This window comes from Ovis canadensis, chromosome 2 (assembly GCF_042477335.2).
Source record: "Ovis canadensis isolate MfBH-ARS-UI-01 breed Bighorn chromosome 2, ARS-UI_OviCan_v2, whole genome shotgun sequence".
In the NCBI taxonomy this organism is placed as follows: domain Eukaryota; kingdom Metazoa; phylum Chordata; class Mammalia; order Artiodactyla; family Bovidae; genus Ovis; species Ovis canadensis.
Window position 1 is genome coordinate 143,912,975 of NC_091246.1, and position 26,932 is coordinate 143,939,906.

Genomic DNA, 26,932 nt, shown 5'->3' on the forward strand with positions numbered 1-26,932 from the left:
ATTTGTGAGAAATACTTTCTCCCATCCCCTTACTTTCAGTCTGTAAGTGTCCATAGGTATGAGGTGCGTATCCTTTAGACAACATGTACATGTGTGCTGTGCTACATCGCTCAGTCATATCTGACTCTTTGTGGCCGCATGGACTGTAGCCTGCCAGGCTCCTCTGACCATGGGATTCTCCAGGCAGAATACTGGAATCGGTTGCCATTTTTTACTTCAGGGGATCTCCCTAACCCAGGGATTGAACCCAGATCTCCTGTGTTGAGGCAGATTCTTTACGGGCTGAGCCAGCAGAAAAGCCCAAGACAACATATATATTGTCTTGTTTCTGTATCTAACCAGCCAGTCTATGTCTTTTGGCTGGTGCATTTAATCCATTTACTTTTAAGGTAATTATTAATATGTGTGATCCTATTACTGTTTTGTTAATTGTTTTCAGTCACTTAGTCGCTCAGTTGTGTCCAATTCTTTGTGACTCCATGAAATGCAGCATGCCAGCCTTTCCTGCCCATCACCAACTCCTGGAGCCTACTCAAACTCCGATCCATCATGTCAGTGATGCCATCCAACCATCTCATCCTCGGTCGTCCCCTTCTCCTCCTGCCCTCAATCTCTCCCAGCATCAGGGTCTTTTCCAGTGAGTCAGTTCTTCACATCAGGTGACCAGAGTATTGGTGTTTCAGCCTCAGCATCAGTCCTTCCGATGAATATTCAGGACTGATTTTCTTCAGGATTGACTGGTTGGATCTCCTTGCAGGCCAAGGGATTCAAGAGTCTTCTCCAGCACCACAGTTCAAAAGCATCAACTCTTTGGCGCTCAGCTTTCTTTATGGTCCAACTCTCACATCTGTAAATGACTACTGGCAAAGCCATAGCTTTGACTAGACAGACCTTTGTTGGTAAATTAATGTCTCTGCTTTTTAACATGCTGTCTAGGTTGGTGATAGCTTTTCTTCCAAGGAGCAAGCATCTTTTAATTTCATGGCTGCAGTCACCCTCCTCAGTGAATTGTTTTGGGTTTATTTTTTATAGATCTTATTGTTTTCTTGTGTTTCCTGCCTAGAGAAGTTCCTTTAGCATTTGTTGTATGACTGGTTTAGTGGTGCTGAATTCTCTTAGCTTTTGCTTGTCTCAAAGGTTTTGCTTGCTCCATCAAATCTGGATGAGAGTCTTGCTGGGTAGAGTATTCTTGGTTGTAGGTTCTTTCCTTTAATCACTTGGAATATATCATGCCATTCCCTTCTGGCTTGTTAGAGTTTCTGTTTAGAAACCTGCCAATAATCTTATGGGTTTTTCCCTTGTATGTTCGTTGTCTTTTTTTTCTGGGTGCTTTTAATAATTTATCTTTGTTTTTAATTTCTGTCAGTTTGATTACCAAGTGTCTCAGTGTGTTCCACCTTGGATTTATCCTGCTGGGGATGCTCTGTGCTTCCGGGACTTGGTTGACTATTTCCTTTCCAATGTTGGGGAAGTTTTCAGCTATTTTCTCTTCAAATATTTTCTGAGATCCTTTCTGCCTCCTCCTTTGGATACCTCTATAAAGTGAGTATTGGTGCATCTAATGTTGTCCCAGAGGTCTGTTAGGCTATCTTAATTTATTCTCATTGTTTTTATCTCTGTTCTGTTTTGCAGCATTGATTTCTTGCATTCTATCTTCCAAGTCACTTATCAGCTCTTCTGCCTCAGTTATTGTGCTGTTGATTCTAGTGTATTGTTCATTTATGTTTGTTTAGTTCTTTTCAGTTCAGGTAAGTTCAGTTGCTCAGTTGTATCTGACTCTTTGCGACCCCATGGACTGCAGCATGCCAGGCCTCCCTGTCCATCACCAACTCCCGGAGTTTACTCAAACTCATGTCCATTGAGTTGTTGATGCCATCCAACCATCTCATCCTCTGTCATCCCCTTCTCCTGCCTTCAGTCTTTCCCAGCATCAGGGTCTTTTCCAATGAGTCAGCTCTTCGCATCAGGTGGCCAAAGTATTGGAGTTTCAGCTTCAGCATCAGTCCTTCCAATGAACACCCAGGACTGATCTCCTTTAGGATGGAGTGGTTGGATCTTCTTGCAGTCCAAGGGACTCTCAAGAGTCTTCTCCAACACCACGGTCCAAAAGCATCAATTCTTTGGCGCTCAGCTTTCTTTACAGTCCAACTCTCACATCCATACATGACTAATGGAAAAACCATAGCTTTGATTAGATGGACCTTTGTTGGCAAAGTGATGTCTTCGCTTTTTAATATGCTGTCTAGGTTGGTTATAACTTTTCTTTCAAGGAGCAAGCGTCTTTTAATTTCATGGCTGCAGTCACCATCTGCAGTGATTTTGGAGCCCAAAAAATAAAGTCAGCCGTTGTTCCCCATGTATTTGCCATGAAGTGATGGGACTGGATGCCATGATCTTAGTTTTCTGAATGTTGAGTTTTAAGCCAAGTTTTTCACTCTCCTCTTTCACTTTCATCAAGAGGCTCTTTAGTTCTTCACTCTCTGCCATAAAGGTGGTGTTATTTGCGTATCTGAGGTTATTGATATTTCTCCCAGCAATCTTGACTCCAGCTTGTGTTTCATCCAGCCTGGCATTTTACATGATGTACTCTGCATATAAGTTAAGCAAGCACGGTGATAATATACAGCCTTGATGTACTCCTTTCCCTATTTGGAACCAGTCTGTTATTCCATGTCAAGTTCTAACTGTTGCTTTCTGACCTGCATACAGATTTCTTAAGAGGCAGGTCAGGTGGTCTAACATTCCCATCTCTTTCAGAATTTTCCACAGTTTGTTGTGATCCACACAGTCTAATAATAAGTCTTCGGAATAGTCAATAAAATAGAAAAACATTTCTTGCGTCTTCTAAATCTTTTTCTCCATTCTTTTTCCAAGATCCTGACTCATGTTCACTGTTCTGAATTCTTTTTTGGGGAGATTGCCTATCTCCACTTGATTTAGTTGTTTTTCTGGAAATTTATCTTGTCCCTTCATTTGAAACATAATCCTTTCTTTTCATTTTGAGTAGCCTTCTGTGATTGTGGTATTAGTCCTGGGGGCTGATGGTATTGTATTTCTTATTTCTTCTGTCTGCTCTCTGGTGGATGAGGATAAGAGGCTTGTGCAGGCTTCTAATGAGAGGGATTGGCTGTGGGGGAAATTGTGTCTTGTTCTGGTGGACAGGGTGAAGTGAGGGAAGTCACTCAGTCGTGTCAAACTCTTTGCGACTCCATGGGCTGTAGCCTACCAAGCTCCTCCCTCCATGGGATGCTCCAGGCAAGAGTACTGGAGTGGGTTGCCATTTCCTTCTCCAGAGGATCTTCCCGACCCAGGGATCGAACCTGGGTCTCCTGCATTCCAGGCAGACACTTTAACCTCTGAGCCACCAGGGAAGCTAGAGCTCTCTAAAACTTTAATCCAATTTTCTGCTGATGGGTGGGGCTATGCTCTCTCCCTGTTAGTTGTTTGCCTTGAGACCCAGTCCTGGAGTCTATAGACTGCTAAAGTAGGGCTATCGGTGATCTCCAAAAGGACTTATGCCAAGACACATCTCCCAGGACTGTTGCTGCCTCTGCCCCATCCTCTTGGTAGGCCAGTGCTGACCCATGTCTTCAGGAGACCCTCACACATTTACAGATAGGTCAGGCTCAGTCTCCTGTGGGGTCACTGCTCCTTTTTGCTGGGTCCTGGTGCACACAGGATTTTATTTGTGCCCTCCAAGGGTCTCTGTTTCCTCCAGTTCTATGGAAGCTGTGTAGTCAAATCTGTTGGCCTTCAAAGTCAGAATCCTTGGGGATTCTCAGTCCCTTTGCCAGATTTCCAGGCTGGGGAGCCTGATATGGCGCCTAGAAGCTTCACACCAGTGTGAGAACGCCTTTGGTGGTGTTCTCCACTTTGTGAGTTGTACACCCAGTGGGTATAGGATTTGATTTTATCATAATTGTGCCCCTCCTACTGTTTCATTGTGGCTTCTTCATTTTCCCTGGATGTGGGGTATCTTCTTTTGATGAGTTTCAGTGTCTTCATGTTGATGGTTGTTCACCAGCCAGTTGCGATTTTGGTGCTCTGGCAGGGGAAGATATGTGCATGTCCTTTTACTACTCTACTATCTCAAACAAGTCTTGGCTCATTTTGTTGATGGATGTACTTGCTGTTCCTTTAAGGTTGGCTGTTTTCTCAAAGTTCTTCCCACTATAGGTAAAAAATGTGACACGTGCCTTTGTTTTGTTACTTTACTTTTAGATTATTATATTATAAGCTATGAGCAACAGCTTATTGTAAAGAACTGTTTTGGCCTCAGAAATAGACTTCTAGAGTTGTTAAATACAATACTTAAGATGCTTTTCAGGCCTGATACATTGTACTTATTTCAGTTCAAGCTATTTTGTAAAAAAAAAAAAAAAATGAATTTCTTTCTGGATGTTACCTATTATAAGAGTTGTACATGTTTACAGTACCATCAACAACACATATGAACCAGTTTACCGTACCATCACTGGTCTAGTTTTATTATATACAAGTATTAGATTTGTTAAGTGGAACTCCAGGTTATTTTACTTGTATATGTTTAATTACCAAGAATATAAGCAGTTTGTCAATGTTTTTATCACATTTTCTCTTTGTAATATGTTTTAAGAATTGCTCAAGTTTCTTAAAATTTACTGTAGAGAATGACATTTTGAATTGTTTGGTCATAAAATTTAGATCAGTGTGTCTTATTAGGAGAGAGCAAAGTTAATTAGCTGAGGTCATATCTTTGATACTATGTACCCTTTATTTTAGCTTATCACTGCAAAAGTTTGCTTTTACTATGGTATTTATTGACTACAAGGATTGTGTAGTTCATAAGTAAAAATTACTTGCATTTATGTGCATCGCCTCATTTAGTTTTTTACATTAGGCAGCAGCAGAGGGAAACAATGATCAGGATTTCTAAGTGGGTGTAAAATATTTCAGTTTGTTCCCAAAACACTGATGTCTGGAATTTGAAGATTTGAAATAGAGATTTTTTTAGATCACTATGCCATAGTATGATGGTCTCCTTGCTGGAATCAGTTTTTAGTAGTTACTTACTCTTTATTTTCTAAATCCAAAATAAATGCGTTAAGTATGTTGTTTTAAGTCCATTCAGTCATGTCTGACTCTTTGCAATCCCGTGGGCTGTAGCCTGCCAGCCTCTTCTGTCCCTGAAATTCTCCAGGCAAGAATACTAGAAAGGGTAGTTATTCCTTTCTTGAGGGGGTCTTCCCGACACAGGGATTGAACCCAGGTCTCCTGTATTGCAGGCAGATTCTTTACCATCTTAGCGACTAGGGAAGCTTCTTAAGTATTTTAAGTTTTAACAACTTTTTTTGGCTATGTCCTGTGGCTTGCAATATCATAGTTCCCTGACCAGGGATTGAACTTGGGCATTGAGTCCTCACCACCACACCACCAGGGAATTCCCAAATGATGTTGTCTTAAATTTTCTATAAATGAGCTATCAACTAAAACATAGATACTTGGGTGTATAGAAAACTGTCAGAAATTTGATGTTTGAAGTATTGTAGTTATCATTATAGTTAACATGATTAATGACAACCTCCACCCATACTCCACTGAACTTGCTTATAGCAAGAAAGTGATAAAGTTGATGCAAACTTTTCATTTTTTAAGTTCTGAGCAGTTTTATTGCATATTTTAACTATTGTTTAAGGATACCTCTCTAAATTTGTACAAGGTAAAAATAGCTTTGACTCCAAGATGGCAGAGTAGAAGGATGTGCACGTATCTTCTGCAAGAGCTCCAAAATTACAGCTTGCTGCTGAACAGCCGTCAACAGGAGAATGTCGGATCCCACCGAAAAAGATACCTCACATCCAAGGACAAGGAAGAAGCCCCAGCAAGACCAGAGCAAGGGTGAAATTGCATTTAGTATCAAACACCGTACCTGCCTGAGCTCAAGCCTTGTGCACGCCAGGACCCAGAGACCCCATAGAGTCTGAGCCAGAACTGTGTTTGAATGTCTCCTGCAGAGGTACAGGTCAGCAGTCAACTGCTGCAGGGGCAGGGCTCTGGGTGCAGTAGACCTGGGTATGGCATAAGCCCTCGTGGAGGAGGTTGCCATTAACCCCACTATAGAGCTACCAGAACTTACACAGGACTGGGGAAACAGACTTTTGGAGGACACAAACAAAACCTGTGTGCACCAGGATCCAGGAGAAGGGAGCAGTGACCCCACAAGAGATCAACCCAGACTTGCCCTTGAGCGTCCAGGAGTCTCTGGTGGAGGCATAGGTCGGCAGTGGCCTGGTGCAGGTTTGGGGGCACTGAGTGCAGCAGTGCATACATGGGGCCTTTTGAAGGACATCACCATTGTCTTCATTACCTCCACCATAGTTTGGCCTTAAGTCAAACAACAGGGAGGGAACACAGCCCTGACCATCAGCAGAAAATTGGATTAAAGATTTACAGAGCATGGCCCCACCCATCAGAAGAAGACCCAGTTTCTCCCCTGTCAGTCTGTCCCATCAGGAAGCTTCCATAAGCCCCTTATCCTTCTCCATCAGAGGGCAGACAGAATGAAAAACACAATCACAGAAAACTAATCAGTCTGATCACAGCCTTGTCTAACTCAGTGAAACTATGAGCCATGCCGTGTAGGATCACGAAGACGGACGGGTCATGGTGGAGAGGTCTGACAAAACGTGGTCCACTGGAGAAGGGAATGGCAAACCACTGCAGTATTCTTGCCTTGAGAACCCCATGAACAGTATGAAAAGACAAAAAGATAGGACACTGAAAGATGAACTCCCCAGGTTGGCAGGTGCCCAGTATGCTACTGGAGATCAGTGGAGAAATGACTCCAGAAAGAAGAGACAAAGCCAAAGCAAATAACAATACCCAGCTGTGGATGTAAATGGTGATGGAAGCAAGGTCTGATCCTGTAAAGAGCAGTATTGCATAGGAACCTGGAATGTCAGGTCCATGAATCAAGGTAAATTGGAAGTGGTTAAACATGAGATGGCAAGAGTGAACATCGACATTTTAGGAATTATCGAACTAAAATCACCTGGACTGGGTGAATTTAACTCGGATGACCATTATATCTACTATTGTGGGCAAGAATCCCTTAGAAGATGGTACAGCCATTATAGTCAACAGAAGACTCCACAATACAGTACTTGGATGCCATCTCAAAAACGGCAGAATGATCTCTATTCGTTACCAGGGCAAACCATTCAATATCACAGTAATCCAAGTCTGTGTCCTGACCAAAAATGCTGAAGAAGCTGAAGTTGAATGGTTCTATGAAGATCTACAAGACTTTCTAGAACTAATACTCAAAAAGGATGTCCTTTTTATTATAGGGGACTGGAATGCAAAAGTAGGAAGTCAAGAAACACCTGGAGTAACAGGCAAATTTGGCCTTGGAGTACAGAATGAGCAGGGCAAAGGCTAATAGAGTTTTGCCAAGAGAACACAGTGGTCATAGCAAACACCCTCTCCAGCAACACAGGAGAAGACTCTACACGTGGACATCAGCAGATGATCAACACTGAAATCAGACTGATTATATATTCTTTGCAGCCAAAGATGGAGAAGCTCTATATAGTCAGCAAAAACAAGACTGGGAGCTGACTGTGGCTCAGATCATGAACTTCTTATTGCCAAATTCAGACTTAAATTGAAGAAAGTAGGGAAAACTGCTAGACCATTCAGGTATGACCTAAATCAAATCCCTAACAATTATACAGTGGAAGTGACAAATAGATTTAAGGGACTAGATCTGATAGAGTGCCTAATGAACTATGGACAGAGGTTCATAACATTGTATGGGAGAGGGGAGCAAGACCATTCCCAAGAAAAAGAAATGCAGAAAAGCAAAATGGCTCTCTGAAGAGGCCTTACAAATAGCTGTGAAAAGAAGAGATGCAAAAAGCAAAGGAGAAAAGGAAAGATCTACCCACTTGAATGCTGAGTGCCAAAGGATAGCAAGGAGAGATTAGAAAGCCTTCCTCAGTGATCAGTGCAAAGAAATAGAGGAAAACAATAGAATGGGAAAGACTAGAGATCTCTTCAAGAAAGTTAGAGACACCAAGGGAACGTTTCATGCAACTGCTGCTGCTTCTGCTAAGTTGCTTTTATGCAAAGATGGGCTCAATAAAGGACGGAAATGGTATGGACCTAGAGAGCAGAAGATATTAAGAAGTGGTGGCAAGAATACACAGAAGAACTGTACAAAAAAGATCCTCATGACCCGGATAATCACGATGGTGTGATCACTCACCTAGAGCCAGACATCCTGGAATGTGAAGTTAAATGGGCCTTATAAACAAAGGCCTATGAACAAAGCCAGTGGAGGTGATGGAGTTCCAGTTGAGCTATTTCAAATCCTAAAAGATGATGCTTTGATGATGCTGCACTCAATATGCCAGCAAATTTGGAAAACTCAGCAGTGGCCACAGGACTGGAAGAAGTCAGTTTTCATTTCAATCCTAAAGAAAGGCAATGCCAAAGAATGCTCCAACTACCACACACTTGAACTCATCTCACACACTAGTAGTATAGTAATGCTCAAAATTCTTCAAGCCAGGCTTCAATAATACATGAACCATGAACTTCCAGATGTTCAAGCTGGATGTAGAAAAGGCAGAGGAGCCAGAGATCAAATTGCCAACATCCGCTGGATCATGGAAAATACAAGAGGGTTCCAGAAAAACATCTATTTCTGCTTTATTGACTCTGCCATAGCCTTTGACTGTGTGGATCACAATAAACTGTGGAAAATCCTTCAAGAGATAGGAATACCAGACCACCTGATCTGCCTCTTGTTAGATCTGTTCTTGTTAGAACTGGACATGGAACAACAGACTGGTTCCAAACAGGGAAAGGAGTACGTCAAGGCTGTATATTGTCACTGTGCTTGCTTAACTTATAAGCAGAGTGTATCATGTAAAATGCCAGGCTGGATGAAACACAAGCTGGAAACAAGATTGCCGGGAGAAATATCAATAACCTCAGATAGGCAGGTGACACCACCCTCATGGCAGAAAGTGAAGAGGAACTAAAGAACTTTGTGATGAACGTGAAAGAGGAGGGTGGAAAAGCTGGCTTAAAACTCAAAATTCAAAAAATGACGACCATAGCATCCGGTCTCATCACTTCATGGCAAACAGATGTGAAACAGTGGAAACAGTGACAGACTATTTTCTTATGGCCCAAAAATCACTGCATTTGGTGACTGCGGCCATGAAATTAAAAGACGCTTGCTCCTGGAAGAAAAGTTGTGACCAACCTAGACAGCATATTAAAATGCAGAGACATTACTTTATAGACAAAGGTCTGTCTAGTCAAAGCTATAGTTTTTCTAGTAGTCCTTCGTAGATACAGGAATTGGACCATAAAGAAGGGTGAGGGCCTAAGAATTGATGCTTTTGAACTGTGGTGTTGGAGAGGACTCTTGAAAGTCCTTTGGACAGCACGGAGATCAAACCAGTCAATCCTAAAGGAAATCAGTCCTGAATATTCATTGGAAGGAATGATGCTGAAGCTGAAGCTCAATACTTTGACTCCTTGATGCCAAAAACTGACTCATTAGAAATGACCCTGATGCTGGGAAAGACTGAAGGCAGGAGGGGAGGACAGAGGATGAGATGGTTGGTGGCATCGCTGACTCAATGGACATGTGTTTGAGCAAGCTCTGGGAATTGTTGAAGGATAGGAAAGCCTGGCGTGCTGCAGTCCATGGGGTTGCAAAGAGTAGACACGGCTGAACAATAAAAACAACCCACTTATCTCTAGGAAATTAAAGTTCCTTGCTTTTCTAAGTATAATCTGTCACGTCATTTGTCTGTTCTATACTACAGGGAGCTTATCCGTACATAGTATTACATTCATCTTGAAAATGCAAGTTAGATGGCTATTTCATTTTATGAATGAGGGAACAAGTTGAGAATTAGCAGGTGGTGGAACTGAGATACGATTTTAGTTATGTTTTGTTGACTAGGTTTCTTGAATTTGAGGATTTTGTAATAGCGTAACTGAGAATATTCATTTATTGATTCAGTAAATACTTAACTGAGAGTCTTCATGTGTTGGTCATTCTTTAATAGATCTGGATATTTCAGAGAACAAATTTGTTCGGCTGCCCCCTTCCCAGTTGCTCTTCTTCTGGAGCCATATGCTTGTGAGAGGAGGATAATAACCTGCTCTTTGATACAGCTGCAGACTCGTAATGACTTGTCTGCCAAGGAGTTTCAGAACTAAGAAGCATTTGATGTGTCTTGGCATGGGAGGAGATATGTAATGTTACCTTACTTTGAGGGTTCTCTGTAACCTCAAAAAGTAGGATAATTGCCAGTTCTTGCCTAGAGCTGTGAACCTGGGGCCTCACTAGTGAACAGGTGTTCTTTCAGCCTGCCTTGGAGTTGTCTTTGGGCTTCAGATACTGTGTCCGTTTTGATAGGAAGACTAGTGGGCTTACACTGTAGTTGTATTCATAGTTGAGATATATTATGGTGACTTAATGAAGATGAACAGCTGATCATAAGGGGGAAGGAGTAGGTAGAGCCTGTTGAGATTCCCTGTGTTCTCTCCCTGGGAGGGTTCAGGGAGTGAACACACTTCCGCCAGCAGTGAAATTTGAGCAACCTGTGTGCAGTGTGTCTGTCCAGGGAAGTCTGCTGGAGACTACTCTGCACTCAAAAGTTTTTACTGGAGCATCTTCTTCCTAGCTATAGTACATTGTATAATTTCAGCACTGTGAGCCACCCTTATTAGTTAAAGAAAGGTGAGAATTTCTTTGCTGGGATAGCACCTTCAGGTCCACTGTGTTAACCTTCTTCTGCATAGTTACTTACTGACTGTGGATGGAGATAGCTGGGGTGAGTCTGGAGAGAGAGAATAAATCTTTACAATTGTCTTTCCTATCACGCTTTAAGAGTCATTGTTTTAAGGAAATAACCCTATGTTCAAACAAACATTTTAGGTAGGATGGTGTTTGTTGTAGCACTATTTTTAATAACAAAATATTAGAAACCGTTTGAGTCATCAATAATAGGATAATTAAACATTAATGTACATCCTTTTAATGGAATGTTCGGTAGCCGTGGAAATAATGTTCATGAAAACATAATAATGTGGCAGATTGTTTTTGTATGATTGGAAGAACATAGGGTAGAAAGCAGTAAGCAGTGTAGTGTCTTGGGCTTCCCAGGTGGAACAGTGGTGAAAGAATCTGCCTGAGGTGCAGGAGGCACAAGAGACATGGGTTTGATCGCTGGGTCAGGAAGATCCCCTGGAGTAGGAAAAACCTACTCCAGTCCTCATGCCTGGAGAATATCACGGGCACGGGAGCCTGGCAGGCTGCAGTCCATGGGGGTCACAAAGAACCGAACGTGACTTAACAAGTGAGCTCAACTCCTTGCACAGAACGCTGCGGTTTAGGAAGACGGTAAGCGCTGTGCTCCCTAATGTGTAATGTCCTAGACCCCCAGGTTTTGCTTGAACTTAGAGCATCATCTATTTAAGAAGGAAACAATGAAAGAAAAAAGGGAAGAAGGGAGAGAGAGTAAGAAAGAACAAGAAAATATAAAATAACAGCAAGTAGTGTAGGGTCTTGACAGTAGTAGTGGGTGCCAAGTAACTTTCTTTTTTGTTTTAACTATTTATTTTTGGCTGTGCTCCGTCTTGTTGCTGTGTGTAGGCTTTCTCTCGTTGCGGACAGCGGGGGATACTCCTTAGTTTTGGTGCCTGGGCCTCTCATTGCCCTGGCTTCTCCCACGGAGTACAGGCTCTGGGGCTCAAGGGCCTCAGTAGTTGTGGCACACAGGCTTGGTTGCCCTGGGGGCATGTGGGATCTTCCCAGACCGGGATTCGAACCTGCCTCCCCTGCATTGGCAGGTGGACTCCTGACCACTGAACCCCCAGGGAAGCCCCAGATAACTTTCTGATTCTTAAATTTGCAGATGCCCTTAAAACACAAATGTCTTTAGAAACATGTGGGAAAATATAAAAGTTACCTTTTCATTATGAGAAGAATCTAATTTATTGAAGTAGAGTGAATGTTGCAGTGAACCTTAATGTACCCATTAGGCAGCTTCGATACTCATCAATTTTAGCATAAAAGTTAAGTTGAAGTTAAGTTTGTAAAGAAATTCAAATTTTATTAAAATATATACATGCATTGTATTATTATGGTAGACTGATGTAATTTTAGAGAATATTCCTTCTTACATATGCAATCACGTGCTGTCTCTGCATGCACTCTTTCTCACTCATACCCTTACCCCCTCCTTTTGGACTGTTCTTTTTGGAACACGGATGCTTAGTTGAGTGGATGTAACAAAAGGCATTAACCTCTTATTGTCTCAATCTCCTTATCTTTTAAAGAAGTATATGGTAAAACAGCAAAATAGACTAGTATTAAGATTATATATATGTGTGTGTGTATAAATGGAAGCAGAGATTGATTTTTTTTTTAGCATGTATTTTTTAAAATTTATTTTAATTGGAGGCTGATTACTTTACAGTATTGTGGTTTTTACCATACATTCACATGAATCAGCCATGGGTGTACATGTGTTCCCCATCCTGACTCTCCCTCCTCATCCCATCATCCCTCAGTGTCATCCCAGTGCACCAGCCCTGAGCACCCTGTCTCATGCATTGAACCTGGACTGGCGATCTGTTTCACATGTGATAATATATATGTTTCAGTGCTATTCAGAGATTGATTTTTAAAGTAAATTATTTTAAGCTAGAGGGACAGGAGTTAGTTATGTTATTAACACATGGAAGAAATTAGGCATTGAAGTATATGCCATTCTGCCTACCAGGAACTTCCAACTTACGGGGGAAAGCTAGAAGAGAGCTTATATACATTATACATGGCGGTGTTTGCTGAGCACTTGTGTTTTAGCATACATAGATGTTTACATTATTGACTACTTAGGGTCAGGAATAGTTCAGAACTCTTACATACTAACTTGTTTTACTTTAGCAACTGCAAGGTATATACTTATATTATCACCATTTTATACATAAAGAAGCTGAAACATGGAGAGAGAAAGGAACTTGGCTTCCTGTGTGTGTGTACAGCTTGTCTGTCTCTGTGTATGTTTTATTTTTGATGAAAGAAAAATTAACTCATACTTTTTTTAATTTATAAGAATAAAATTGAAATAAAATTATTCTTATGCTCCAAGGTCATGACCGTATAGAAGCTGAAACAAAAACTCTATGCCTTACTTCTGGTGCACAGTACATGTATTATATTAAAAGTTGGTCTTGGGTTGTCTGAATCCTTTGCTGGAAGGGTTATAAATTAAAGTGTTTAATATCTCACCCCTTATCTTTAAGGCATTTTAATCTGACTTGGAGTGATTCTAGATGAGATCTGTTTTCTCTCTATCACAGGGTTATGTTACTGAATGTATATCAATAGAATAGATTGAGGAATTTGGCTTTGCATGCTTACTTCTTTCAGTCATTGTAGGTGAAATATTTATGTGTATATATACAATACACAAATATTTGTGTAGAGAGATAGGATGGAGATATATATGATTCAGAAATAGTTTAGTGAAACAGAATTGAATTAAGTACAGAAACACATCCATGTTAATATTGGAACGTGATACATGACTAAAGAGGTATTTCAGATCAGTGAGGAAATGTTGAATTTGTGAGAAATTGTATTTATTAACTGTTGAAAAAAATTCTAGATATATACAGTTAAATTTTAAATGGATTAAATGTCCAAATATTAATATTTTAAATCATTATAAAAATGTAGGTGATTTTTCATTGGATTTCTGGGAGAGAAAGCTTATTAGGAAATAAATTGGGCTACTCTTGTGATAGCTCATTTAACATGTTTATTTAACTGCCAAAAAATTAGAATATTTGATTTTAAATGGAGGATCAGACAGTGGAATAAATGATAGAATGTAGTGTATTCAACAAAAATAGTAAGTATATCCATTAAATACATGATACAAAATACTGTATATGAAAATAGGTATGTTCTGTTTATTAACCATGCTAGAGTGGATGTTTATTTATTTATTTTAGAGTGGATGTTTAAAGATGAGTCAAAAGTAATTCTAGAATGTTCAACAGTGTAAACTTGTTGAATTCTTTTTGTTTCCTGTACTTTCAAATGTATTTTAAAAACTAATGAAAAGGAATGATTTAAATGGAATATTTTATCTTGTTGAAAAATTTTCTAACTTTATTATATTTCTATTTTTAATCTACAGTTCTCTGCCTTATTAGGCATAATGTGAAAAGTATTAATTCAAGAAAGACTTTACTGTTCTGTATAAATCAGTTTATCATATGTAATGTGAAAAGTAACAAAATCTAGAATAAATTAAAATATTTTCAGAGTAAAGGAAGTTTTGAATTTAAAAAAATGTGAAGTAATAGCTGAGTAGCAGTTGACTCTAATATTAAAAGTGTCTTATTGAACAAACTCATTTCTTTTACTTTTTGTTAACTGGTGTTCTGGTTTTAACCTTTTGAAAACATGCTTTCTAGATTTTTTTTTTTGGACCATCTGCTAAGGAAGATGAAGAGTTCAGATAATTAAAAAATGGCATAATGAAAAATTGATTCATTGTCTAAAAATAGGTGCTAAATAAAATAATGTTGACCAACCAGAACTGCTAATATGTCCAAATATAGGTATCCTGTTTCAGAATGACCACCTTGGGAGACCATATTTTTATAATAATTAACATTTATTGAGTGAGTTTGGGAATGTATGTATGAAAGAGAGGGATAGAGAGAGAAAACGTACTAGACGGGACCATGACAGACTCTAGTAGGTCAGATTGTGGTTTTATTTATGGAGAGTTGTTCTTCATAAAATAGGATGTGGTTGAGCTCTAATTTGAGTAGTGACATCTCTTGTTATATGCTTTATGTGAAGTTTGGGGTTTATGATAGATTGTGGGGAGCAGTTTAGTAAGCATAGTAGCATAGCTAGGAGATAGGTGGTTGTATTTTGGGATGGGGTTTTCTTTTATGGATGGTATGGTCTTTATAGTGTCTTCTGTAATTTTTTCTTTTTCAAAAATATAAACATTTATTGTATATTGAACAATTTAATGGATCATGGTAAAATTACCTATTCTTAAGAAAAATCTCACTTCTTGTAATTAAGGATCCAAATTTTGGATGTATCAGAAATGACAGTTTGATGTCATAAATGATTAAAACTTTTGAAATGTGTTAGCTTTAACAGGCGGAGAAGGCAATGAATGGCACCCCACTCCAGTACTCTTGCCTGGAAAATCCCATGGACGGAGGAGACTGGTAGGCTGCAGTCCATGGTGGTCGCTAAGAGTCGGACACGACTCAGCGACTTCGCTTTCACTTTTCACTTTCATGCATTGGAGAAGGAAATGGCAACCCACGCCAGTGTTCTTGCCTGGAGAATCCCAGGGACGGGGGAGCCTGGTGGGCTGCCGTCTGTGGGGTCACACAGAGTTGGATACGACTGAAGTGACTTAGCAGCAGCAGCATCTATAACAGGAGTCAGCAAATGACCTGACTCTTGATTAAAAAAATAATCAAAAGACATTTTGTGACATGTGAAATTCAAATTTTAGTACCTATGAATAAAGTTTTATTGAAACAACAACTGCTTTTGCTTTATAATGGCAAAGCTGAGTAGTTGTGACAGAGATCCTGTATGGCATTCTCTTTACTTCCTACTGCTTTGGTTCACTACGAATTTCAGTGCTGCAGTTACAGTATTTTGAGTGCCATGTGTATTTCCAGTCTGTAATATTTAGTTTTTTTAAATAAAATTTTCAATATTTATATATGCATATACATCAGGTAAGAACAAGAAGAATACAGAACAATGAACTCTGAGTGGTGTGCTTTTTAAGGCACGGTGGAGCATGTATTATTTTATTATTGAGATAGCAAAAAATTGTTCTTCTCTTTTGCAGTGACACTGTAGCTATGGTAGAAAAATAAAATATATATTGACATTATTAAACTAAGCATACATCACAGTATTCTTAGCTTTCAAATTTTTAAAGTAACAGTCCATTTAAAATGGAACATTTCATTACAGTGTAACTTCATAAAAAGTTGAAAATGAGGCTGCCACCAAAATAAGTTTCTGAGCAACTCATTCGTTAGCCAAGCAAAGAAAGCTGTTTACTGATGGTGAGTTAATTAAATTGTGTTTGATTGCAGCAGTCAAAGCAATGTGTCCAGAGAAAATAAATCTGTTTTAGACTATTAGCTTTTTGGCAAGAACAGTTGATTTAAAAGTTGAGGACATTTGAAGCAATATCAGTAGTCAGTTTAAAAACAAGGAGAAAGATTTAGAGTGGTTTTCCTGTCTCTTGATGAATCCACAGATTTTATTGATGTTACTCAGTTGTTGATTTGAGGCATCAATACCAAGTTTGAAGTGGCAGAAAAATTAGCTTCTGTGAATAATCTGTGTAGAACAACTTCAGGTAAAAATATTTTCAAAGTTGAGAAAACACTAAGTACAATCTGAAGTGGAATCTGGTAAGATGTACTACAACTGATAATGGTAAAAATACATGTGGAAGAGAAAAAGGCTTTAGTTAGACACATTTACAAAGCTTGTAGAAATGTGAGGTGTTCAGAGCCTACTGTTATTCATTGTACAATTCATCAGCAGGTACTTTGCTGAAAATGTGTGAATTTATTACATGTTACAGAATCAGTATTGTCAACAGTGAACTCGATTTGTTCTCATGGACTTAACTTGCACCAGCTGTGCACATTTTTGTTGGAAGCTGAATATCCTGACTGGCTTAGCAGTGGTAACATTTTATTGCAGTTTTTTGATTTTAGGACTGAGTTTGAGATTTTTCTGAACAAAGAGGACAGCCCTCAATCACTATTATCAAATACTGATTGGTTTTGGAAACTAACTTTTTCTATGGAGTTGAAAATATTTTAAAATGAATTTAATGTAAAATTACAAGGCATAAGAGCATTCATTTGTGAATTTAGCTGCAGTGAAGTCTTTGAGTGGTAACTGATGTTTGAATTACAAGTAACATCAAGATGCTTTATACAGTTCTCATCCTGTCAAAATGAGATCTTCATTCCCACATGAATTTGCTTGAATATATTTTCCAACCTCAAACTACAGTTCCAGCAGCATTTTTTCAGACACTGATGCAAGTGCAAAGAATGTTTCCATAATTCAGAATCAATTTAATTGTGCACCTGAGGAACTTCCATCTAACCTTCAATTGGAAGTGATTAATCTGCACTGTAATGACATACCGAAAGGCAAATATCACAAGAATAATCTAATAGACTTCTCTAACTGCCTTTGAAATAATGAATATGCTCAATTAAAATCACGTCCTTCCGGGTTAATATCAGCATACGGCAGTACTTATTTTTCAGAAAAGATTTTTTTTTTCAAAGATAAATCCATAAAATCTGATTATCATTATCAGAGGAGTATTTCTATTTTGATGATGGGAAACTTGAATTAGGTGGAATGTTCCTTCGCCCCTCCCCGCCTCCAAGTCCATTCCATTAACAGACTGATCTATTATAAAATACTATATACAGATATCATTATACCCTACATTTTATCATTAGAAAATATATAGGAGGCTTTTCTCTCTTGTTACATAAGTCTCTTCATAATTTTACCCAGTGGCCTGCAAGGACCAAGATACCTTGTGATCAAGTTCTTTATAACAGTTGTGGTATCCCCTGTTCTATAGCAGTGCTTCTCAAACTTGGATGTACATAATTTTTTGAGGATCTTATTAAAATACGGATTCTGATTTGGTAGGTCTGGGGTGGAACCCAAGGTTTTGCGTTTCTTATGCATCTGAGGTGATGACAGGTGTTGGTATCAATGGACTACATTTTGAGAAGGATAGCTCTAGTAGTCAAGTTTGTTAGATTTTTAGACAGGTATTCTAATATTTGTTAAGCATATGTTATGTGCCAGGAGTTATACCAGGGGCTTTTGGACATACTGACTCTTTAAAATGTCACAGAAACTTGTTAGAAGGTATTAAGGACTGCAGTGAGGTTGGGAACTCGAGTAAGGGTTTTCTGTGTGTTTATTCACTCAGCCTTGTCCAACTCTTTGCAACCCCATGGACTGTAGCCCGCCAGGCTCCTTTGTCCATGGGGATTCTCCAGGCAAGAGTACTGGAGTGTGTTGCCATGCCCTCTTTCAGGGGATCTTCCCAACCCAGGGATTGAGCCCAGGTCTCTCTCATGGCAGGTGGATTCTTTAATCAGGGAAGCCCAGTAAGGGTTTTCAATTGGAAACTAATTGTTTTGTTTTCTGTTGATTGTATAGCTTCCTCTAGCACCTCATGATGGAGAAGGCAATGGCACCCCACTCCAGTACTCTTGCTTGGAAAATCCCATGGATGGAGGGGACTGGTGGGCTGCAGTCCATGGGGTCGCTAAGAGTCGGACACAACTGGGCAACTTCACTTTCACTTTTCACTTTCATGCATTGGAGAAGGAAACGGCAATCTACTCCAGTGTTCTTGCCTGGAGAATCCCAGGGACGGTGGAGCCTGGTGGGCTGCCATATATGGGGTCGCACAGAGTCAGACACGACTGACGCAACTTAGCAGCAGCAGCAGCACCTCGTGAAGGAGAGAAGAAGCTATACATCTTAAGAAACAGGAACAGTGGGAAGCAAAGTACCACATTGGTGGCTGGTGCGACAGTAGGGACTGATGTCCTCTTCCCTGTAAATTCCACTGGGCCAGCAGCCAGTTTCCAAGCCAAAGAGTGGACATAGTATGAGTGAAGTGAAAATGTTAGTTGCTCAGTCATGTCTGACTCTTTGCCAACCTATGGACTGTGGTCCGCCAGGCTCCTCTGTCCATGGTATTCTCCAGGTAAGACTACTGGAGTGGGTAGCCATTCCCTTCTGCAGGGGATCTTCCCAACCCAGGGATCGAACCCAGGTCTCCTGTATCGCAGGGAGGTTCTTTACCGTTTGAGCCACAGGGAAGCCCATAGTTTGTATAGCACATACATATTTTATAAACATTTTCCTTCAATCTCTTGCCTGCCCTTTTTATAATTCATTTAAGCTAGCCAATTCAAATTTTTGACAAGTCCAATTTATTTTTTCTGTTTTAAAATTATTTTTAAGAATTGTAAAATATACATAAACAAGATTGACCATTTTAACCATTTTAAGATATATAGTTCAGTGACTACCATCTCCAGAGCTTTCTTTATCTTCTCCAAGCAAACCTTTAACCCATTAAACACTACTTCCGTATTCCCCCATGCCCCTTATCCCTTGGCATCCACCATTCTACTTTCTGTCTCTATGAACTGACTGACTACTCTAGGGATCTTGTATAAACAGAGTCATACAGTATTTGTCTTTCTATGCCTCACATATTTCACTTAGCCTGATGTCTTCAGAGCTTGTTTATGTTATAGCCTAAATTTCCTTCAGATATGGAAAGGAGATTTCCTTCGTTTTTAATACCAAATAATATTTCACTTTATGTATATACCACTTTTTATTAATGCATTCATTCATTCATTGACGGACACTATGAGTGCTCTTTCCTTTTGGCTGTTAATAATAATGCTATTAATATGGATGTACAAATATCTATTTGAGTCTTTGCTTTTACTTCATTTGGGAGTGAAGCTCATTCACACCTACCTCCACACACTTAAGAGGTGAAACTTTCTGGATCATGGAATAATTATGTTTTTAATTTTCTGAGGAACTGCTATACCATTTTCCATAGTAACTGCCCCAGTTAACATTACCTCAGCAACACACTAGAGTTCAGACTTATCCACATCCTTGCTAACACTTGTTATTTTCTGTTGTTTTTATTTGACGGTAGCCATCCTAATGAGTGTGAAATGGTATCTCATTGTGATTTTGATGTCCATTTCTTTAATCTGTTGGGCAGATGTATGTCGTCTTTGGAGAAGTGTCTGTTCAAGTTCTTTGTCCATTTTTAAATTGGATTGTTTTTGCTGTTGAATTGTAGGATGTCTTTCTATATTCTGGATAAAAAGTGAAACGGAAAGTTGTTCAGCCATGTCCGACTCTTTGAGACCTGATGGACTATTCAGTTCAGTTCAGCCGCTCAGTCGTGTCTGACTCCTTATGACCCCATGAACGCAGGATGCCAGGCTTCCCTGTCCATCACCAACTTCCAGAGATCACTGAAACCCATGTTCGTTGAGTCAGTGATGCCATCCGTCTCATCCTCTCATCGCCTTCTCTTGCCCTCAATCTTTCCCAGCATCAGGGTCTTTTCAAATGAGTCAGCTCTTTGCATCATGTGGCCAAAGTATTGGAGTGTCAGCTATCAACATCAGTCCTACCAATGAACACCCAGGACTGATTTCCTTTAGGATGGACTGGTTGGATCTCCTTGCAGTCAAAGGGACTCTCAAGGGTCTTCTCCAGCACCACAATTTGAAAGCATCAATTCTTTGGCGCTCAGCTTTCTTCACAGTCCAACTCTCACATCCATACATGACCACTGGAAAAACCATAGCCTTGACTAGATGGACCTTTGTTGGCAAAGTAATGTCTCTGCTTTTGAATATGCTATCTAAGTTGGTCATAACTTTCCTTCCAAGAAGTAAGCGTCTTTTAATTTCATGGCTGTAGTCACCATCTGCAGTGATTTTGGAGCCCAGAAAAATAAAGTCAGCCGCTGTTTCCCCATCTATTTGCCATGAAGTGATGAGACTGGATGCCATGATCTTCGTTTTCTGAATGTTGAGCTTTAAGCCAAGTTTTTCACTCTCCTCTTTCACTTTCATCAAGAAGCTCTTCAGTACTTTTTCACTTTCTGCCAAAAGGGTGGTGTCATCTCCATATCTGAGGTTATTGATATTTCTTCTGGCAATCTTGATTCCAGCTTGTGCTTCCTCCAGCCCCGCATTTCTCATGATGTACTCTGCATATAATTTAATAAGCAGGGTGACAATATACAGCCTTGATGCACTCCTTTTCCTATTTGGAACCAGTCTGTAGTTCCATGTCCAGTGGTAACTGTTGCTTCCTGACCTGCATACAGATTTCTCAAGAGGCAGGTCAGGTGGTCTGGTATTGCTATCTCTTTCAGAATTTTCCACAGTTTATTGTGTCCCACACAATCAAAGGCTTTGGCCTAGTCAATAAAGCAGAAATAGATGTTTTTCTGGAACTCTCTTGATTTTTCGATGATCCAGCAGATGTTGGCAATTTGATCTCTTGTTCTTCTGCCTTTTCTAAAACCAGCTTGAACATCTGGAATTTCATGGTTCATGTTTTGCTGAAGCCTGGCTTGGAGAGTTTTAAGGATTATTTTACTAGCATGTGAGATGACTGCAAGTATGCGGTAGTTTGAGCATTCTTTGGCATTGCCTTTCTTTGGGATTGGAATGAAAACTGACCTTTTCCAGTCCTGTGGCCACTGCTGAGTTTTCCAAATGTGCTGGCATATTGAGTGCAGCATCATCACAGCCTCATCTTTTAGGATTTGAAATAGCTCAACAGGAATTCCATCACCTCCACTAGCTTTGTTCATAGTGATGCTTCCTGAGGCCCACTTGACTTCACATTCCAGGATGTCTGGCTCTATCTAGGTGAGTGATCACACCATCGTGACTATTACGGAGTGGCCATCATAGTCAACAAAAGAGTCTGAAATGCAGTACTTGGATGCAGTCTCAAAAATGACAGAATGATCTCTGTTCGTTTCCAAGCAAACCACTCAATATCACAGTTATCCAAGTCTGTGCCCCAACCAGTAACGCTGAAGAAGCTGAAGTTGAACGGTTTTATGAAGACCTGCAAGACCTTTTAGAACTAACACCCAAAAAAGATGTCCTTTTCATTATAGGGGACTGGAATGCAAAAATAGGAAGTCAAGAAACACCTGGAGTAACAGGCAAATTTGGCCCTGGAATGCGGAATGAAGCAGGGCAAAGAGTAATAGAGTTTTGCCAAGAAAATGCACTGGTTATAGCAAACACCCTCTTCCAACAACACAAGAGAAGACTCTACACATGGACATCACCAGATGGTCAACACTGAAATCAGATTGATTATATTATTTGCCGCCAAAGATTGAGAAGCTCTATACAGTCAGCAAAAACAAGACCGGACTCAGATTATGAGCTCCTTATTGCCAAATTCAGACTGAAATTGAAGAAAGTGGAGAAAACCACTAGACCATTCAGGTATGACATAAATCAAATCCTTTTGATTTATGATTTATCCCTTTGATTTTTTACAGTGGAAGTGAGAAATAGATTTAAGGGACTAGATCTGAGAGTGCCTGATGAACTATGGACGGAGGTTTGTGACATTGTACAGGAGACAGGAATAAAGACCATTCCCAAGAAAAAGAAATGCAAAAAAGGAAAATAGCTGTCTGAGGAGGCCTTACAAATAGCTGTGAAAAGAAGAGAGGCGAAAAGCAAAGGAGAAAAGGAAAGATATACCCATTTCAATTCAGAGTTCCGAAGAATAGCAAGAAGAGAGAAGAAAGCCTTCCTCAGGGATCAATGCAAAGAAATAGAGGAAAACAATAGAATGGGAAAGACAGAGATCTCTTCAAGAAAATTAGACATACCAAGGGAACATTTCATGCAAAGATGGGCTCAGTAAAGGACAGAAATGGTAGGGACCTAACGGAAGCAGAAGATATTAAGAGGTGAAAAGAATACAGAGAAGAACTGTACAAAAAAGCTCTTCACGACCCATGGACTAGAGTCTGTAGCATTCTCCAGGCCAGAATACTGGAGTGGGTAACCTTTCCCTTCTCCAGGGGATCTTCCCAACCCAGGGATTAAACCCAGGCCTCTCATATTGCAATCTCTAGATAGTAATCCATTATGAGGCATAGGACTTGCAGATGTTTTCTCACATTTACTTTCTTGATAGTATCCTTTTAAGAGGGTTAAGAGGTAGTAAGACAAGAAGTTCCCAAGTGGCAAGAGGAAATACACTACAAGTGGCAGGCCTTTTCCCTTCTCTGTTGAGGATACCTGGTTCTGCCTCAACTTAATTTTTCTCAAACCTTGAGCTAACCAATGGGTTTTTCTTATGTAAATGTTTTCCTTAAGCTATGTTAATGAAACTATGTATTTGCTTTGCAATCTGCCTTTCTTCAAATTGGTTCAGCCTAAGACTAACTTTTTTTTTTTTCTTTTCTCAAACATGGTTCAACAAGCCAGTATTCAGGTCTTTTGGTGGGGGCAGGGCAGGGAGGGCGGAGAGTGACACACCTTGTGGTATTCTATCTTAAAAATGCATATTGTGGGACTGGGGCCTGGTGAAACTCCCTGAGCCTTGAGGTTTCTCTCTTATCTGATGAGCAGCTTGCTAACAGACTTATGCCTTGCTAAAAACTACAATGGGGTGTTCTTTCTGCCCCCTTCTGATGTCTGTCAGAAGCTTTCTCTATTGTACCTTTAATAAAATTGTTACACAAAGAGCTCTGAGTGTTAAGCCTCGTCTCTAGCACCGGATCGAAATCCTCTCCTCCAAAGGTCTTGAAGCCTTTGTAGCACACGGCTCGTATCCGCAACATTTCACTTTGATGCACAGAAGTGATTTAGTTTTTTAAAAAATGCTTTTAATATTTATTTTTACTTATTTATTTGGCTGCGCCAGCTCTTAGTTCAGATGTGGGATCTAGTTCCCTGACCAAGGATTGAACCCCGGTCCCCTGCATTGGGAGCTTAGAACATTAGCCACTGGACCACCAGGGAAGTTAATTTTGATAAAGTCCAGCTACATGTATTTTCTTTTGTTGCTGAGCTTTTGTTTTTATATCGAAGAAGTCATTGCCAGATCCAGTGTCATGAAGATTTTCCCTTGTTTTCTTCTGTGAGTTTTACAGTTTCAGGTCTTTATATTTAAGTATTTGATCCATTTTGAGTTAATTTTTGTATTTGGTGTTAGGGAAGTGTTCAACTTAACATTTTTGCATGTAGATATCCAGTCTTTCCAGGGCTGTTTGTTGAAAAGATTGTTTTTTTCCCCCATGGAGTGGTCTTTGCACTCTTATTTCTGGGCTCTCTGTTTTATTCCATTGGTTTACATGTTTGTCTTTATATTAATACTATATATATATATTGCTCCTGAGAAACCCACCAAAACTATTGGTGAATGCAGAATTTTGCTGCTTCTGTTTTTTGACAAATGGTGATTAATAAAACAGGAAAAGCATATGGAAAAAAATTCTGACCCCTACCAATTGATGCTTTTGAACTGTGGTGTTGGAGAAGACTCTTGAGTCCCTTGGACTGCAAGGAGATCCAACCAGTCCATTCTGAAGGAGATCAGCCCTGGGATTTCTTTGGAAGGAATGATGCTAAAGCTGAAACTCCAGTACTTTGGCCACCTCATGCAAAGAGTTGACTCATTGGAAAAGACCCTGATGCTGGGAGGGATTGGGGGCAAGAGGAGAAGGGGACGACAGGATGAGATGACTAGATGGCACCATGGACTCGATGGACGTGAGTCTGAGTGAACTCCGGGAGTTGGTGATGGACAGGGAGGCCTGGCGTGCTGCGATTCATGGGGTCGCAAAGAGTTGGACACGACTGAGCAACTGAACTGAACTGAAGTGAACCATACACAAATATTAATTTAGGATAAATCATAGATAGACCTAAGCGGAAAAACGTAAAACTTAAAAAGATTATGTTTTTTCACTTTGGGACATGCAAAGTTTTCTTGGTAATGGAAAGATAATAACCATAAATAGAAAAATTAGATATTTTCCCTTCAAAATTAAACATTTCTGCTCCTCAAATCATTATGAAGAACATGGATAAAAATCAAAGATTTAAAATGTTTTTCCCGTCTGTCAACCAACTGACAGTGGGTTTTTTAAGATTTATTTTGTTTTGGTCACGGCGTGTGTTCATTGCTGCGTCCACGCCTTCTCTGGTTGGGGCAGCAGGGGCTGCTCTTTGTTTTGGGGGCAGGCTTCTGGTTGCAGTGATTGCTCTTGTGGAGCACAGGCTCTAGGCATGCGGACTTGGATAGTTGCAGCATGTTGCCTCAATACTTGCAGCTTGTAGGCTGTAGAATGCTGACTGACTGGTTGTGGTTCACGGGCTTAGTTGCTCTGTGGCATGCGGGATCTTCCTGGACCAGGGATTGAACTGGTATATCGCAGTGCAAGGTGGATTCTTACCCACTGGATGACCACCGAAGGCCCTGACAGTGACTATTTCTGATGTAGTAGCAGGATCGGGAAAAAAGGAAGTACTGATGATACTTGAAAGTACATTGTCAGGAGTATACTTATGATAGAAACCAGATTCTCGGGACCTAAAACTAGTTAGAGTTATAAATCACCAGTGTAAGGAAATAATTAAATTTTCTGATATTAATTGCATGAAATTCAAGCTTCAGTTTGTTTTTTATTTTAAAGGCATATGTGAGACAGAAGGAGGCAGGGAGGGGAGAGACGCACAAGAGAGCAGGGATCTGTGCAGATGCAAGATTTCTTGAATATTAAGGAATAGGATCAAAAACAAGAAATGAAGGCTTTAGGCTTTTGGACTTAGCTACCTTTTTGTCTAAGGTGGAAGAATGAAGAATGGACAGAGAAGATACATACAGGGACAGAAATGCTAATAAACATGGAAGGGTGGCCATTATCCCTCTAGCCCTCCATCTGAATGAAAGTGGAAGGTAATGAGGGAACTTCAAAGAGTTAAGGACTATAGGAATAGCTCTTAACTTTTAGGAGGAAAACATCAGGGTGTGTGAAAGGGGTGTAAGGTAGTTTGAAAATGTTCCGCATGTGGTTCTGGATTCTGATAATATCCTCCAGCTCCCTTTGACTCACTTAGGTCACTCCTAAAGTTTTATCAGTAGAGAATTAGCAGATATGGAGGAGAGGATTTTTAAGAGTTTAATTTAACTTTAACTAGAATTTGTGGTGCTTTAGTCTCCTTAGTTGAAATTACATGAGGGAGTTCATTTTCCCCTCTTTAATTCTTAGAGTTATTATTTAATAATAGGTGTTACCTCAGTGATCTGCTTGATATTTGTGTGTGTTTTGTGTCTGCCTGCTAGAAACTGAAAACACTGTATAAAAAAATCTTTGGACGTGACGGTAATGAGAGTCTTCCCCGTTTTAAATACAGTTAGTCATAAACTGAGTGCTTCCCAGGTGGCTTAATGAAAAAAGAATCCACCTGCCAAGCAGGAGACATGGATTTGATCTCTGGATTGGAAAGGTCTCCTGGAGAAGGATGTGGCAACCTACTTCAATATTCTTGCTTGGGAAATCCCATGGACAGAGAGCCTGGCGGGCTACAGTCCATGGGGTTGCGAAAGAGTCGGACCATGACCTAGCAACTAAATAACAACAAAACAACCAAGTCATGAGTTATATATAAGTAAAGTATTTAAGTAGTAATACCACTTAGTGCAAAATTCTGTATAAGCTTAGAGTAGGGAGATTACATTATGAGAAGTGATGTTTTTTCAAACTATGGACTTGGATCCACTAATGGCTCATCAAATTAGTTTAATACCTTACAAACAGCATTTTTTTCTTTTTAATGGATTAGAATAGACTTGAAAATATTGGAGCTTGCAGCATATAGTAATAAACAGTTGTGAAACTTTTAATATGAAATGTATGTATGTGTGTGTTGATTTGGGTGAAAATATATTTGTTACTGTGGATTGCAGTCAAAAAGTGTTGGAAATCCACCATAGGTTATTTTGATAAATAATTGTGGACATTATAAAAACCTTTAAAGTCCTTACATTCATCTGCTTTTGGAATTTGTTAAGTTTATATTTACATTTCAACTAATTGTTGTTCAGTTATGTCTGACTCTTTGTGACCAGATGGGCTGCAGCACACCAGGCTTCCCTATCCTTCACTATCCCTCGGAGTTTTCTCAAATTCATGTCCATTGAGTTCATGATGCCATCCAACCATCTCATCCT

At 39.8% G+C, this 26,932-nt stretch overlaps 1 protein-coding gene and 1 non-coding gene across 3 annotated transcripts in view; one reads left to right on the forward strand and one right to left on the reverse strand.

The window, feature by feature from the left end:
• TLK1 (tousled like kinase 1) overlaps positions 1-26,932 on the forward strand; it is a 175,303-nt gene that overhangs the window by 34,630 nt on the left and 113,741 nt on the right. The gene's annotated exons all lie outside the window — the stretch shown is intronic.
• TRNAS-GGA (transfer RNA serine (anticodon GGA)) lies at positions 3,300-3,371 on the reverse strand. Its single transcript has one exon. It is a non-coding gene; the product is annotated as a tRNA-Ser (tRNA).